This window comes from Natator depressus, chromosome 6 (genome assembly GCF_965152275.1).
Source record: "Natator depressus isolate rNatDep1 chromosome 6, rNatDep2.hap1, whole genome shotgun sequence".
Taxonomy (NCBI): Eukaryota; Metazoa; Chordata; order Testudines; family Cheloniidae; genus Natator; species Natator depressus.
In genome coordinates this window covers 60,901,076-60,917,097 of record NC_134239.1, presented here as the reverse complement: position 1 = coordinate 60,917,097, position 16,022 = coordinate 60,901,076, and the positions used below count along the sequence as shown (strand labels likewise).

General features: G+C 43.4%; 1 protein-coding gene across 3 annotated transcripts in view; it reads right to left on the bottom strand.

The window, feature by feature from the left end:
• FUT8 (fucosyltransferase 8) overlaps positions 1–16,022 on the bottom strand; it is a 285,280-nt gene that overhangs the window by 178,513 nt on the left and 90,745 nt on the right. For all 3 annotated transcript variants that reach the window (XM_074957028.1, XM_074957027.1, XM_074957030.1), the window contains exon 2: positions 12,746–12,847. The gene's annotated coding sequence lies outside the window, so the exon portion shown is untranslated. The remainder of the gene's footprint in view (positions 1–12,745; positions 12,848–16,022) is intronic.

Here is a 16,022-nt window from a genome sequence, read left to right as displayed (position 1 = left end):
CACCAGCCAGATACCCAGGAAAGAATTCTCTGTAGTAACTCAGATCCCACCCCATCTAACATTCCATCACAGGCCATTGGGCCTATTTACCATGAATAGTCAAAGATCAATTAATTGCCAAAATCATGTTATCCCATCATACCATCTCCTCCATAAACTTAGAGTTTAATCTTGAAGCCAGATAGGTCTTTTGCCCCCACTGCTTCCCTTGGAAGGCTGTTCCAGAACTTCATTCCTCTGATGGTTAGAAATCTTCATCTAATTTCAAGTCTAAACTTCCTGATGGCCAGTTTATATCCATTTGTTCTTGTGTCCACATTGGTACTGAGCTTAAATAATTCCTCTCCCTCTCTGGTGTTTATCCCTCTGATATATTTATAGAAAGCAATCATATCTCCCCTCAGCCCTCTTTTGGTTAGGCTAAACAAGCTAAGCTCTTTGAGTCTCCTTTCATAAGACAGGTTTTCCATTCCTCGGATCATCCTAGTAGCCCTTCTCTGTACCTGTTCCAGTTTGAATTCATCCTTCTTAAACATGGGAGACCAGAACTGCACACAGTATTCCAGGTGAGGTCTCACCAGTGTCTTGTATAACGGTACTAAAACCTCCTTATCTCTACTGGAAATACCTCGCCTGATGCATCCCAAGACCGCATTAGCTTTTTTCATGGCCATATCATATTGGCGGCTCATAGTCGTCCTATGATCAACCAATACTCCAAGGTCCTTCTCCATCTCCGTTACTTCTAACTGATGCATCCCCAGCTTATAACTAAAATTCTTGTTATTAATCCCTAAATGCATGACCTTACACTTCTCACTATTAAATTTCATCCTATTACTATTACTCCAGTTTACAAGGTCATCCAGATCCTCCCGTACGATATCCCAGGCCTTCTCTAAATTGGCAATGCCTCCCAGTTTTGTGTCATCCGCAAACTTTATTAGCACACTCCCACTTTTTGTGCAGAGGTCAGTAATAAAAAGATTAAATAAGATTGGTCCCAAAACCGATCCTTGAGGAACTCCACTGGTAACCTCCCTCCAGCCTGACAGTTCACCTTTCAGTATGACCTGCTGTAGTCTCCCCTTTAACCAATTCCTTATCCACCTTTCAATTTTCATATTGATCCCCTTCTTTTCCAATTTAACTAATAATTCCCCATGTGTCACCGTATCAAACACCTTACTGAAATCTAGGTAAATTAGATCCACTGTGTTTCCTTTGTCTAAAAAATCTGTTACTTTCTCAAAGGAGGAGATCAGGTTGGTTTGGCACAATCTATCTTTTGTAAAACCATGTTGTATTTTGTTCCATTTGACCTCAATGTCCTTAACTACTTTCTCCTTCAAAATTTTTTCCAAGACCTTTCATACTACAGATGTCAAACTAATAGGCCTGTAGTTACCCGGATCGCTTTTTTCCCCCCTTTCTTAAAAATAGGAACTGTTAGCAATTCTCCAGCCATACTATACAACCCCTGAATTTACAGATTCATTAAAAATTCTTGCTAATGGGCTTGCAATTTCATGTGCCAATTCCTTTAATATTCTTGGATGAAGATTATCTGGGCCCCCCGATTTAGTCCCATTAAGCTGTTCAAGTTTCACTTCTACCTCAGATATGGTAATATCTGCCTTCATATCCTCATTCCCATTTGTCATGCTACCATTATCCCTAAGATCCTCATTAGCCTCATTAAAGACTGAGGCAAAGTATTTGTTTAGATATTGGGCCATGCCTAGATTATCCTTAACCTCCACTCCATCCTCAGTGTTCAGCAGTCCCGCTTCTTCTTTCTTTGTTTTCTTCTTATTTATATGGCTATAGAACCTTTTACTATTGGTTTTAATTCCCTTTGCAAGGTCCAACTCTACTTGTTCTGACCTCAATAAGGTAGCTTTCCTTGCTGATCCCTCCCATCTTCCTCTCCCTGTATGCTTTCTGCTTTTTCTTAAACATCTCTCTGGGATGCTTGCTCATCCAACTTGGTCTACAACTCCTGCCTATGAATTTTTTCCCCTTTCTTGGGATGCAGGCTTCCGATAGCTTCTGCAGCTTTGACTTGAAGTAATCCCAGGCCTCCTCTGCCTTTAGATCCGTAAGTTCTTCAGTCCAATCCACTTCCTTAACTAATTTCCTTAATTTTTGAAAGTCAGCCCTTTTGAAATCAAAAACCCTAGTCGCAGATTAATTTTTGTTTATCCTTCCGTTCAGTTTGAACTGAATTAGCTCATGATCACTTGAACCAAGGTTGTCCCCTACAACCATTTCTTCTATGAGGTCCTCACTACTCACCAAAACCAAATGTAAAATGGCATCCCCTCTTGTTGGTTCAGCAACTACTTGATGAAGGAATCCATCAGCTATCGCATCTAGGAAAATCTGAGCCCTATTATTATTACTAGCACTTGTCCTCCAGTCTATATCTGGGAAGTTAAAGTCTCCATGATCACAGTTTCCATTAGTATTTACTTCATTAAAAACGTTAAAGAGGGCTCTATCCATATCCAAATTAGATCCCGGCGGTCTATAGCACACCCCACACACTATCACAGGGGAGGCTCTAGTAATTTTCTTCCCCAATGTGATTTTTGCCCAGACAGACTGTCTTATCCATTCCATCGCTTATTTTATGATTCTATGATTCTATTTCTTTACATTCTACCTCATCATTGATATACAATGCTACTCCACCACCTTTGCCTTTATTTCTGTCTTTCCTAAACAGCACATACCCTTCAATACCTGTAGTCCAGTCATGACTACTATTCCACCATGTTTCTGTTATCCCTATAATATCTGGTTTCACTTCCTGCACCAGTAGCTCTAGGTCTTCCATTTTGTTACCTAGGCTTCTCGCACTGCTGTACAAACATCTTAAATTTTTGCTGTTTGGCCTCGCTCACATTCTTTACCCGATTAGGCACGGACATTCTACAGCCAGTATGACCTGTTAGACTGGTATCCACACTGCCCTTCCTCCTTATGTCCATTCTCCTACCCACGGAGCATAATGAGTTGTGAAAGTGTGAACAGATGACCAAGTTGCAGCCCTGAAAATGTGATTGATGGCTACATAACTTAAAGCAGACAACACTGCTTGTGCCCTTACAGAGTGCGCTAAAATGCGTTAAGGGGAAGGAACCTTAATGATATCATAGCACTGATGAATGTAGGAAGAGATCCAGGGGGAGATCCTCTATGAGGAGACCAGTTATCCTCTCATCATCTCAGCAATGGAGACAAATAGACTGCTTAGATGTTACTGATTTGTTAGAGGTAGCTGGAGGCAGGAAGAGGAGGTGGTGGTGGTCTCTGATTCTTATGGTGCATCCTAGAGATTAGTTCAGCTACCTTGGCAGATAGTAGATCCCTGGTGGACCTAAGGATGGAAATGCTTTCTCTCAAGGGCTGGAGTGTAAATGCCTAGTGATTTAAAGATTGCCCTAGAATCTTTAGCAGAATGCAAAGCTTTATTTGTTTTCTCAGGGAATAAGTTTACGTCTTCACTGGGAAAATATTCAATTGTTTGTTGGATTTAGCCAGGATGGCAGATGATTGCTGTGATGCTGGCAGACCAAGTACCAGCTCATGCCCAAGTCCCCAGGTCTCAATTGAACACTAACAAATACATAGCTGGAATCAGTCTGGCTCACTGTGTGTTAGTATTGTTAAAATAGGTATTAGAATTATAAGAATGAGTTTAGTATTTAGACTTTGCTGAAGGTTTGTGAGCTGCTACTTGCATTAATCTCACTTATAACCTCTGTATCTCATGTTGTAAGGTAATATTTGGGTGGTTGTATTGCGAGCCCATGTGACTGTTAATCACCAGACTGGAGAGAGACATAAATTAGTGTGAAGTGCTGATCTTCAACAGAAGGTATTATGTCCGTCTCAACAGCAAAAGTCCATTGACTCCAGACGGACTATTGTGGGACGTTAAAGAGGGCAGAAGACCGTTGTTCCGCTCTCCCCACCACTCATGAAGATGATGTGAATCATGCAAGTGGATTCCTCCCATCAGCTGAGCTTACAACTCAGAGCACAAGGCAAGAAAGGGATAAAAAAATCCCGAACAAGAAGGAACTGGTCATCTTTGTGCTGCTTGGACTCTGGGGGGTAAAAAGTTTTCTAGGCAGAAGCAAGAGATCCCCATCTGCTTAGCATGAGTTAGTCCTAAAGGACATATAGAGCTTGCTTACTATACAAGGCCTATTATCTTTTGAAATTTAAGATTTGTATTTAATTTGTGTGTATATATATGTTTACCTGCTTTAACCTTCTCAATAACTCGTTTCCTTTTCCTATTTAATAAATTTTCATGTAGTTTATTATAGGATAGGCTACAAGCATTGTTTTTGGTGTGAGATCTAAGGTACAATTGACCTGGGGTTAGCGACTGGTCCTTTGGGACTGGAAGTAACCTGAATATTGCCATGGTTCTTGGTGTGAGGGACCATCTATCACAAAAGTATGCTCACCTGGGCAGAGAAGTAGATCGGCGTACCCAAGGAGACTGTCTGTAACTCCTTGTTTAGCCAATTATAGAACCCAAGGCATTTACACACTTAATAATTGGTTGCTGAAATCTAAGTATAGAATTCACAACCAATTTGGGGTTTGTGCCCTGGTTCCTAACAGCCTGTCCTGAGGTTGGCATTCACACTCTTGAAGCATTACAACTGCAGCCAAGAAGCATAACACATACTGACTGCCATTACCCTTACTTGAACTGCTGAATCCACCTCATCTAAACCAGCCTGTAAGGACAATCTTGCTTCCCAGCAGCTTTCACTCACAAGTGCTGTGTACTTCTCCTTAGAATCCTCTAGCAACTTGTCTATACATTTCAACAATCATAACCAACTATGAGAGCATGATGATTTTCAATTCTAAACTGCAATCCTGGTAACAAATAACCTTTCTCCAAAAGAGATCCAATTTTTTGTATCTTTGTCGCTGGCAGTAGATTTAGATCGCCCTATCTCACCTTTTCATTCACAGCCATCACTACCAAAAAGATCCCTGCTGCACTGTATGTTTCAGATGTTATTGGTACCAACAGAGTAAGATGTATCGTAGAGGAAGTTGATATCACAGAAGGTACCAGCAATGTCTCAATGGTACCACATGAGGTGCTTGTGTCAACAACTCTATAATGCTAGAATGCAGTACGAGGGAGTGCGTAGCAGGAGGTCCAATCTCTGTGCTGGTCTTCCAGTGTGAGACCTAGCCCTCAAAGATGAGGAGGGCTTCTTCTGGTTACAAGAGGTTCAAGTGTTAGACTTCTGATGCTGTTTGCAAGGTACCAGAGACAGAGAACAGTGTCTTCGCTCCAGCTCTCTCCACCCAAAGATGTCACCAAATCTGGTGGCATGCTCTGAGACTGAGTCAAGTCCAAATGCTTATGTACCAAATGGCTTGGTTTCAAAGGGGGTCACAAAGCTGCTTCCATCAGGATGATCTCGAAGTCGAACATCCATCAGCTTCTTAGTTCTGGTCTTAAACCCCTACAGATATGGTACTTGTGCCTCACATGTCCTTCTCCAAAACATTTTAAGCAGCAAGAGTGAGGATCACTCACTGGTTAGATTTGTGACAGCTGGAATAGCATTTAAACCCCTGGGACTTAGGCAAATCTCGATAGTGAGTTAAAAGCTCAATGAAAAGTAAAATAAAAATCAATACATTTTTCCTAAACAAGTACCACTAACTAAAACTAGAACTAGAACTATGCTAAAACTATTTAGAATAAAAAAAAAATTAGGAAAAGATTCTCTAAAGACAGAATGGGAAAGAGTGTGAGAAGCTCACAGATGCCCCAGGTACCAACCATGATCAGTGAGAAGGAACTGGGGGGGGGGGGTCAGTGCGGCACCACTCTTCATACCCCTGACTAGCAGCATGAATGCACAGGGGTGGGTGTGCCACACTGTCCCAAAAGGTACTGCTATGAGAAGAAGAACTCCAGCTTCAGTGCACTAGTGTGCACACATCTGAAATGGAATGGACACTTGAAGATGAATAATTGACTCTGGATTAATAGATACTGAAACAGAGAAGTGTATTTACATTTATATATTTCCATTATAAATTAAGTACTGTAGAAACACTAAAATTCTAATATATTTCAACCATTTATAACATTATATGAATCTGTTTTATTATTTCTGTTCAAACAGCTGTGAATGTCAGCTTGTGAACTGCATCTCAGCAGATGTGCAAATGTACATCACAAACAAAATGTACATATTCCAATGTGACCTTCACATAAGCTTATGCCACTATTCACACCTTGCTTTTGAAGCCACAATCCATCATTAATAATCCTGCCTCCCACCTAGAAAGCAGGGAAGCAGCACTTTTGAAACAGATTGATTCTGTATGATAGATTAAACAACAGGATGTGCTCAGATAACAAGCACTGGGACAAGTACGTACATATACACGTACACCCATTCTACATGAGAAAGTACCAAAAATCCCCAACTGCTGGAGATGGGACACTAGATAGGGAGGGCTCTGAGTTACTACAGAGAATTTTTTCCCAGTTATCTGCCTGGTGGGTCTTGCCCACATGCTCAGGGTCTCACTGATCACTATTCACCTTTCCCTGTAGCATGGAGCATGGTTTAAACTAGTGTAAATGGTCAATTCTTTGTAACTTGAAGTCTTTAAGCAGAAATGGGCAAACTACAACCCGTGGACCACATCCGGCCAGCGGGACTGTCCTGCCCAGCCCCTGAGCTCCTGGCCTGGGAGGCTAGTCCCCAGCCCCTCCGCCACTGTCCCCCCTCCCCTGGAGCCACAATGCCACATGGGCAGCGGGGCTGCGCGCTCATGCAGGGCAGTGCGGTAGCCTGTCTGGCTCCGGCCGGGTGGTGGAACGGCCAGACATGCTGCTCTGAGCGGCAGGGTAAGGGGGCCGGGGGGTTTAAGGGGTAGGGGGTTCAGGGGGGCAGTCAGGGAACAGGGAGCGGTTGGATGTGGCAGAGGTTCTGGGGTGGTCAGGGGACAGGGAACAGGGGGCAGTTGGATAGGGGGCGGGTCCCAGGAGGAGGTGGTCAGGGGACAAGGAGCAGGGAGAGTTGGATGGGTCAGGGATTCTGAAGGGGGCAGTCGGGGGTGGGAAGTGGGAGGGGGTCGATAGGGGGCGGGAGCCAGGCCATTTGGGGAGGCACAGCCTTCCCTATCTGCCCCTCCATACAGTTTCGCACCCCAATGTGGCCCTTGGGCCAAAAAGTTTGCCCACCCCTGCTTTAAACCATGATTTGAGGACTTCAGTAACCCAGCCAGAGGTGAGGGGTCTATTACATAAGTGTGTGGATGAGGTTCTATGGCCTGCAACATGCAGGAGATCAGACTAGATGATCACAAGGTCCCTTTTGACCTTAAAGTCTATGAGTCTATGTGCTCAGATGACTAGCAGTGAGACAAACATGTCATCCACTATATGTAAGACAACTTAGTCCTTCAGTGTTCAAAGGAATTATTTCCCCTACTCTCTCCCTTAATATAGACCCTGATCCTTCAATTGACTCCATGTAAGCACAAGAGCCGCTCAGAGACTCAGCTGCAGGACTGGTACCCAATTGTCCTCAAAGATGAACATACTGCACCTGTACTATATATCTGTATTTGTACTTAGTACAAAACTATGAGTCTTCAATCTACTCGCAACAACATTCTGCCTCCCTCTCTTATATGAAATCAGATCACTTTGGAGGTGTGACAAAGATTCACTTTTCATCATGCATTTGTCTGCATCTGTGTAAATTATCTCAAACTCAGTATTTTTGTCATTTAGTAAAATTAATTAAGCACATAATAAGACAGACTGAAAAGTAACACTGCATTTTCATTCCATTACTGGTTAGCCCATTTTCTGGTCATATTATGAAAGGGGTAGAGAGGGAAATGAACCCCAAATCATCTTGAAAATATTCAGGTCAAACAAAGGAGGAAAAAAATTTACCCCTCCAGTTAAAATTTCAGTAATCACAAACCATGTATTTGAAATCCCTCAGAAGAAAGATTAAAAGGATACAATCATAGTACTTTGGGCTGAAAATTTAGGTTTGTTTAATGTAGTTTTTGTTACAAACAAAAAGTCTACTAATAGAAGCTTCTTTTATAATTGTAATGAAAACACTTTGTAGTTTGGATTTACACATTCCTCTGCACTGTCTGAAATCCAAACATCCCAACAGTATGGTAGCATGAGAACCAGAAAGTGAAATTTAGTAAAGAGCATCAGTGGTGAAATGATAAACATGTTTTTTAAAATCCTCATACTCGGGGTATATCTATACTATGAAATTAGGTTGAATTTATCCAAGTCGATTTTTAGGAAGCGATTTTATACAGTCAATTGTGTGTATCCACACTAAGCGCTTTAAGTTGGCGGAGTGCGTCCACAGTATTATGGCTAGCGTCGACTTTCGTAGCGTTGCACTGTGGGTAGCTATCCCACAGTTCCTGCAGTCTTCGCTGCCCATTGGAATTCTGGGTTGAGCTCCCAATGCCTGATGGGGCAAAAACATTGTCATGGGTGGTTTTGGGTACATGTCGTCAGTCGCCCCTCCCTCTGTGAAAGCAATGGTGGACAATTGTTTCGCGCCTTTTTTCCATGCAGGCGCCATATTGCTGTCAGCAGATGGTGCAGTCGGCCTGCTAACCATCGTCATCCACCGCTTCCGCTGCAACTCTGCTCTCTTGGTGCCATGAATCCACCTCGCAGGTCCTCTCGTCGTTCTGTATAAATATCTATTCTCATGGCATCCGTCGTCAGCCACTGCTTCCGCTGCAACTCTGCTCTCCTGCAGACGCCATACCACAGCAAGCATGGAGCCCGCTCAGCTCACCGCTGATGTTGTGAGCATTGTAAACACCTCACGCATTATCCTGCAGTACGTGCAGAACCTGCAAAAGCAGGCGAGGAGGCAATGACAGCGCAATCACGATAGTGATGAAGACATGGACACAGACTTCTCTCAAAGCACGGGCCCTGGCAATTCGGACATCATGGTGGTAATGGGGCAGGTTCATGCTGTGGAACGCCGATTCTAGGCCTGGGAAACAAGCACAGACTGGTGGGACAGCATAGTGTTGCGGGTATGGGATGATTCTCAGTGGCCACAAAACTTTCGCGTGCGTAAGGGCACTTTCATTGAACTTTGTGACTTGCTTTCCCCTGCCCTGAAGCGCAAGAATACCAAGATGAGAGCAGCCCTCATAGTTCACAAGCGAGTGGTGATAGCCTTCTGGAAGCCTGCAACGCCAGACACCTACCAGTCAGTCGGAAATCAATTTGGAGTGGGTAAATCTACTGTGGGGGCTGCTGTGATCCAAGTAGCCATCACAATCACTGAGCTGCTGCTATCAGGGGTAGTAACTCTGGGAAATATGCAGGTCATAGTGGATGGTTTTGTTGCAATGGGGTTCCCCATCTGTGGTGGGGCGATAGATGGAACGCATTTCCCTATCTTGGGATCGGACCACCTTGGCAACCAGTACATAAACTGCAAGGGGTACTTTTCAATGATATTACAAGCATTGTTGGATCACAAGGGACATTTCACCGACATCAACGTGGGATGGCCGGGAAAAGTGCATGACACTCACATCTTCAGGAACTCTGGTCTGTCTGAACAGCTGCAGAAAGGAACTTACTTCCCAGAGCAGAAAATTACTGTTGGGGATGTTGAAATGTCTATAGTTATCCTTGGGGACCCAGCCTACCCTTAATGCCATGGCTCATAAAGCCATACACAGGCACCCTGGACAGTAGTAAGGAGCAGTTCAACTATAGGCTGAGCAAGTGCAGAATGATGTTAGAATGTGCATTTAGACGTTTAAAAGCTCACTGGCGCAGTTTACTGATTCGATTAGACCTCAGCAAAACCAATATTCCCATTCTTATTGCTGCTTGCTGTGTGCTCCACAATATCTGAGAGAGTAAGGGGGAGATGTTTATGACAAGGTGGGAGGTTGAGGCAAATCGCCTGGTGGCCAATTACACGCAGCCAGACACCAGGGAGATTAGAAGAGCACAGTTGGGCGTCCTGCACATCAGAGAAACTTGGAAAACCAGTTTAATAACTGGCCAGGCTATGGTGTGGCAGTTCTGTTTGTTTCTCCTTGATGAAAACCCGCCCCCTTGGGTCACTATACTTCGCTGTAAGCCAACCAACCTTCCCCCTTTGATCACCACTTTCAGAGGCAATAAAGTCATTATTGTTTCAAAATCATGCATTCTTTATTAATTCAGCACTCAAATAGGGGGGAAAACTCGCAAGGTAGCCTGGGAGGGGTGGGTGAGGAGGGAAGCACCAGGTGGGGTGGTGGATTAGGGGAGGAGGGAAGGACAAGGCCACACTACAGTTCAAAACTTATTGAATGCCAGCCTTCTGTTGCTTGCGCAATCCTCTGGGGTGGAGTGGCTGGGTGCCCATAGCCTCCTCCCCGCATTCTTGGGCATCTGGATGAGGAGGATATGGAACTTGGGGAGGAGGGCAGGCAGTTATACAGGGGCTGCAGCGGCGGTCTGTGCTCCTGCTGCCTTTCCTGCAGCTCCACCAGACGCCTGAGCATGTCAGTTTGCTCCCCCATTAGGCTCAGCATTGCATCCTGCCTCCTCTCAGCATGCTCCTCCCTCCTCCCATCGCATTCATTTAACACTTTCCTGGACTCTGCCATTGTTTGCTTCCATACATTCTGCTGAGCTCTTTCAGTGTGGGAGGACTGCATGAGCTCTGAGAACAAGTCATCGCGAGTGCGTTTTTTTCACCTTCTAATCTGCACTAGCCTCTGGGACGGAAATGATAGGGGGAGCGTAGAAACATTTGCAGCTGTGGGAGGAAAAAAAGGAAGAGTAGTATTTTAAAAGATACATTTTAGAGAACAAAGGGAAGACTATTTCACACTGAATCAAGCGATTCACATTACATAGCACATGTGCTTCACCCCATCCCCCAGCCCCCACCCGCCCACCATGTGGCTAGTATCAGGGAAGATCCCTCTCAGCCAAACACGAACAGCTCAGCATGAACGGGCCTCCCCGCACCACGTGGCAAAGGCTTTTAGAGTACCTCCAGGACAGCTTCATGGAGATGTCCCTGGAGGATTTCCACTCCATCCCCAGACATGTTAACAGACTTTTCCAGTAGCTATACTGGCCGCAAATGCATCCCAAGTCTTCAGGGCAAATTAATCATTAAACACACTTGCTTTTAAACCATGTATTATATTTACAAGGGTACACTCACCAGAGATGCTTTCTCCAGCTTCATGGTCCGGGAGCCCGCCTTGGGAGGGTATTGGCTCCAAGAGGATGAACAGTTCCTGGCTGCCGGGGAGAAGGGATTTTCCGCTTGCCTGCTGTGCGCTATCCTCAACCTCCTCCTCCTTATCTTCCTCATCCACAAAATCCTCATCCCTGTTGAGTGAGAATCCCCCCTTACAGGTGTCCACGGACACTGGTGGGGTAGTGGTAGGGGGCCCCCCTAGAATTGCATGCAGCTCATCATAGAAGCGGCATGTATTGGGCTCTGACCCGGAGAGACCGTTTGCATCCTTTGTTTTTTGGTCGGCTTGCCTCAGCTCCTTAACTTACAAGCGGCACTGCTGTGTGTCCCTGTTGTAGACTCCGTCCATCATGCCCTTGGAGATTTTGGCAAATATACTGGCATTTCGTCTTTTGGAACAGAGTTCTGCCTGCACGGATTCTTCTCCCCATACAGCGATCAGATCCAGTACCTCCCATTCGGTCCATGCTGGAGCTCTTTTGCGATTCTGGGACTCCATGGTTACCTGTGCTGATCAGCTCGCCTCGCTGGCCAAACAGGAAATGAAATGCAAAAGTTCCCAGGACTTTTGTTGTCTACCTGGCCAGTGCATCTGAGTTGAGAGTGCTGTCCGGAGCAGTCACAATGGAGCACTCTGGGATAGCTCCCAGAGGCCAATACCGTTGAATTGCGTCCACACTACCCCAAATTCAGCCCAGCGAGGTTGATTTTCACGCTAAACCCCTCGCCGGGGAGGAAATCGATTTTAAGAGCCCTTTAAGTCGACAAAACAGGCTTGGTAGCGTGGATGGGTGCAGGGTTAAATCGACCTAACGCTGCTAAATTCGACCTAAACTTGTAGTGTAGACCAGGGCTCAGATTAAAGTGAACACTTTGTTTTGTGTTGGGTTGAACCTTGTTGTTATGAGTTGGCCATAACTACCATTTTTCATTCAGGATGAATGTAAAGAGGGGATTGAAACAGCGGCCATCATATGGAAAAATCAATTATTCTTCAGTCACTTCTACCCACAACACCCCAAATCTGGCCAGCCACTTCGGTCAAAAAGGGTAACTATTTTTAGACATCCTGAACTCAGACAATCCACTGACTTGCACCTTATGCAGTCACTTAAACTTGCATAAAGAGAGTGTAAAATACAGCAGTGAGTATTTTGGTAGTGTTTTACACTCTCCTTGCACTCTATTTGCAGATGTGTAAATGACTACACTAGGTGTAGGAAAACAGTAGAGAATCAGACCCACTGTATTTCAATTTGCAGCCGATATCTGAATGGATAATCCTCAAAAACTTGTTATTCAAAATTATGAAGAGAAGCAGACATGATAAAACAGTCATTTTATACAGTTGACAAAACACTGCCAAAGGTTTAATATTTAAAATCAGAATATGTAGGAGTATAATGAAAGTAGATCTCAATTATGGTACCAACCTGTGTCTTTTTTCGTCTATGGAAGGTAATGAAGATTTTTTTCTACTTGAAGCTGGATCACGTGTATCTGCTTCTCTCCTTGAATTTTACAAAGACAGTGACCTGAAACAAAACATTAATAGCTTGAATATACAACCTATGAAAACATTTCCACTAAGGGCCTGATTTTCAGAAGCACCAACTCCAACTGAAGTGAAAATGAGCTGTAGATGCTCAGGATCTCTGAAAGCCAGGCCCATAGTTTCTTTCGTGTAATAAATTACATATTTTTTCATCTTAAGTGCTCAACTATACCATGTAAATCTTTATAAGACTATTAGTAGAAGAAGCATCACCTGTGTGAAGTAGGAACTGACCTCTCACCACATATTTCAATTGTTTGCAAAGGTAGAAAGTTCACAACCTCAATTATCTTCAGAAAACACATAACTTTGTGAGAATGTTGCTTCACTTTAGATTTCTAATTACAGGTTAATCAAAGTCTGGTGATAAGTATTAAATTCCTTCACTTCCTCTAACCTGTAGCTCACTGGGTCAAATGGGAACGCCTATTGCTGTAGCTATCTACCTTCATCTATACCCCAATATCAACACCATTACATCACCAGCACCATCATTAGCCAGCAGAGAAGCAGACTGTCTACTTCTGCCACAGCATTTACCTTCACCCTTCAGCATAAAATACATCTATTTTAGCATTTTGCCATAGTTGTTCTGTCACTTTCACTGCACAAAGTACAAAGTGAAAGTACAATAAATTGCCTCTAATATAGCAACTGCTTTGCCCTATGATTATCATTAGTCTTCAGAAGTCTAGTTGTCGATGGATGTCAGCACAAATGTACCAAGAATTAAAAATGAGTTAAGCTTTCTAACAGAAAAGGTCAACTGAAATTGAGAGTTTCATAATTCTTTTTCCTACAAAGACATTACAAAGTAATACTTTTATATACTAATTGGGACTATTTTATGGCTATCACAGTCATGGATTACATAATTTTTATGCTCTTTAAAAAAAATTGATGACTTGACATTTTTGGAGTTTTCCATATATGTAGGTAGATGTGACAATAATAACATGAACCAATCTAAATAAGAAATTTGAGTACTGCCAATTTAAAGGTTCATAGATTTTAAGGCCAGAAGGGAGGCAGCTCACCAACGTGGTATGCAGAGGTAACAGTTCCCTACTTCTGCTCAGTATTCCCCTGCGTCTACATCCAAGGATCACGTTAGTCCTTTTTGCCACAGCATCGTGCACTGGGATCTCATCTTCACTTTGTTATCAACAACAGTGATCCCCAAATCCTTTTCAGAGTCACAGTTTCCAAGGTACAGTCCTTGCCTTGTAAGTATGGATTGCACTCTTTGTTCCTCAATGTATGATCTTGTATTTGCATAAAGACTGTTTCTAAGTACAAGTTCATAGTAAAAATAGGGTGTTTTTGCACAATAAATAATAGTCTCAGTTAGCCACTGTTGCTGGATAATAGTGTTCTGTAGACAAAAGAGAACAGGTGAATCTTAAGGTGATTTGACAGAGGGTACAATGGTGTTTTCAAATGGATATTGGACAGGGAGTTCTTCCCTGTATACATAAGGGATGGTATGGAAGAAAGTGCAAAAATATTTTTGACAGTAGACTAACAGGTGGTAAAGACACACACTGCTGGCAAAAGCAAAGAGTGCAGTTGTCAGCACAATAATTAGAGCAGCCAGATAGAGCTCATAAATCTTGAAAGTAAGGCAAAGAAGCTTATGTTTGATATGGTGGAGAAGACAGAGCTAGTAGAGGGATGCACATAACATATGATTTGGTAAGAACAAGCCAAAGTGATCTTAGCAGAAGCAATTTAAAGGGATTTTTCTGGTGTGGTCAATGTTGCAGTAGTCAAGGCCAGAGGGCTATATCAAAGATACTCACATTATGGGCCTGAGTGACTGGAAAGATGGTGGTGATGTGACTGAGGCAGTGATTCAGAAAGCTGGGAGAGCTTGTGAGGAAAAGATCAAAACTCAGTTTTGGCCATGTTAAGTATAAATTAATGTCTGGTCATCCATGAAGAGATGTCAGAAAGAAAGGCTGCAACCCATATTGGAAAAAGGGAGACAAGTTCACAGTGCAGAGGTAAAAGTGAAAGTCATCAGTGTAAGATGTATGCAGACTTGTCGTAGTCATGTCGGTCCCAGGATATTAGAGACACAAAGTGGATGAGGTAATATCTTTTATTGGACCAACTTCTGTTGGTGCGAGAGACAAGCTGATGAGTTACACAGAGCTCTTCCTCTCCCACCTTGTCTCATCAATGTAAGATGAAGAGCAAGGTGTCAAACATATTGCCCACAAGCTGGATCCCTCCTCTATTACCCTTTCTTTCAGCCTGCAGCTGCCTCGGCAATTTATAAAGGTATCCATCCTGCAGCTGCCTCTCTACTACAGCTCAGAGGACCTGGGAAGGACCCAGAGCAGGAGGAGCTGAGGAGGGAGCTCATGCCTGGCTGGGCACAGGTACCTGAACCCCTTCCCCACCACACCACCACCAGACTTCAGTTCCCTCCTGCTGCCTCCTCTGTATTGCCATGAAGGAGTGAGCTCCTTCTACCTCACCAAGCATCCCAGCATCAGACTGCTCCCCTTAATCTACCAGTGATGTCAGTCTTTACTATCTATTACTCCATTTCTCCAATAAGTAATTTTGCACTTCCCAGCCGCCTATTCCCACCCACTTCCTGTTGCTGCCAAATTCTGAAGGACCAGGCTCAGGATAACAACTACTTCCTACCTTTGCTGGTGAACAGAAACCTAATGGAGAGAATCCTCTAAGACAATGTGGGGATAAGAGGGCGAAGGAGGGATGAAAGACTCCCCAAAGAGAAGGAAAGTGGGCCAGACAGAAGAGGCGAGCAGAATATTTTTTTTATTCTTGTATATTAAAATTAACTTCATTGTCATAACAGTCCAGGATATCTTTATGGACTTACAACTTTTTAAATAAGTTATCTTCTCTCGCTAACACATACTATAATAATTTTGTCAGCTAAATGAATTAAACATTTAACAGAACATTTTTGCTTTCCTTTGGAAACAAGAGAGACCTGCGTATAGTAATTTGTATTTTCCACATGGCCTCTTTACAAACTTTCTTAATATTTATGTTCAGCTTCTTAAGATCTTGTCTGAAAAATCCAGAGAGTAATGAATGGAATTCAAGTGATCTAATTTGAAGATAAATGTCTGAGCTAATCTTGCCTAAATATTTATGGGTGACTCCAGAGA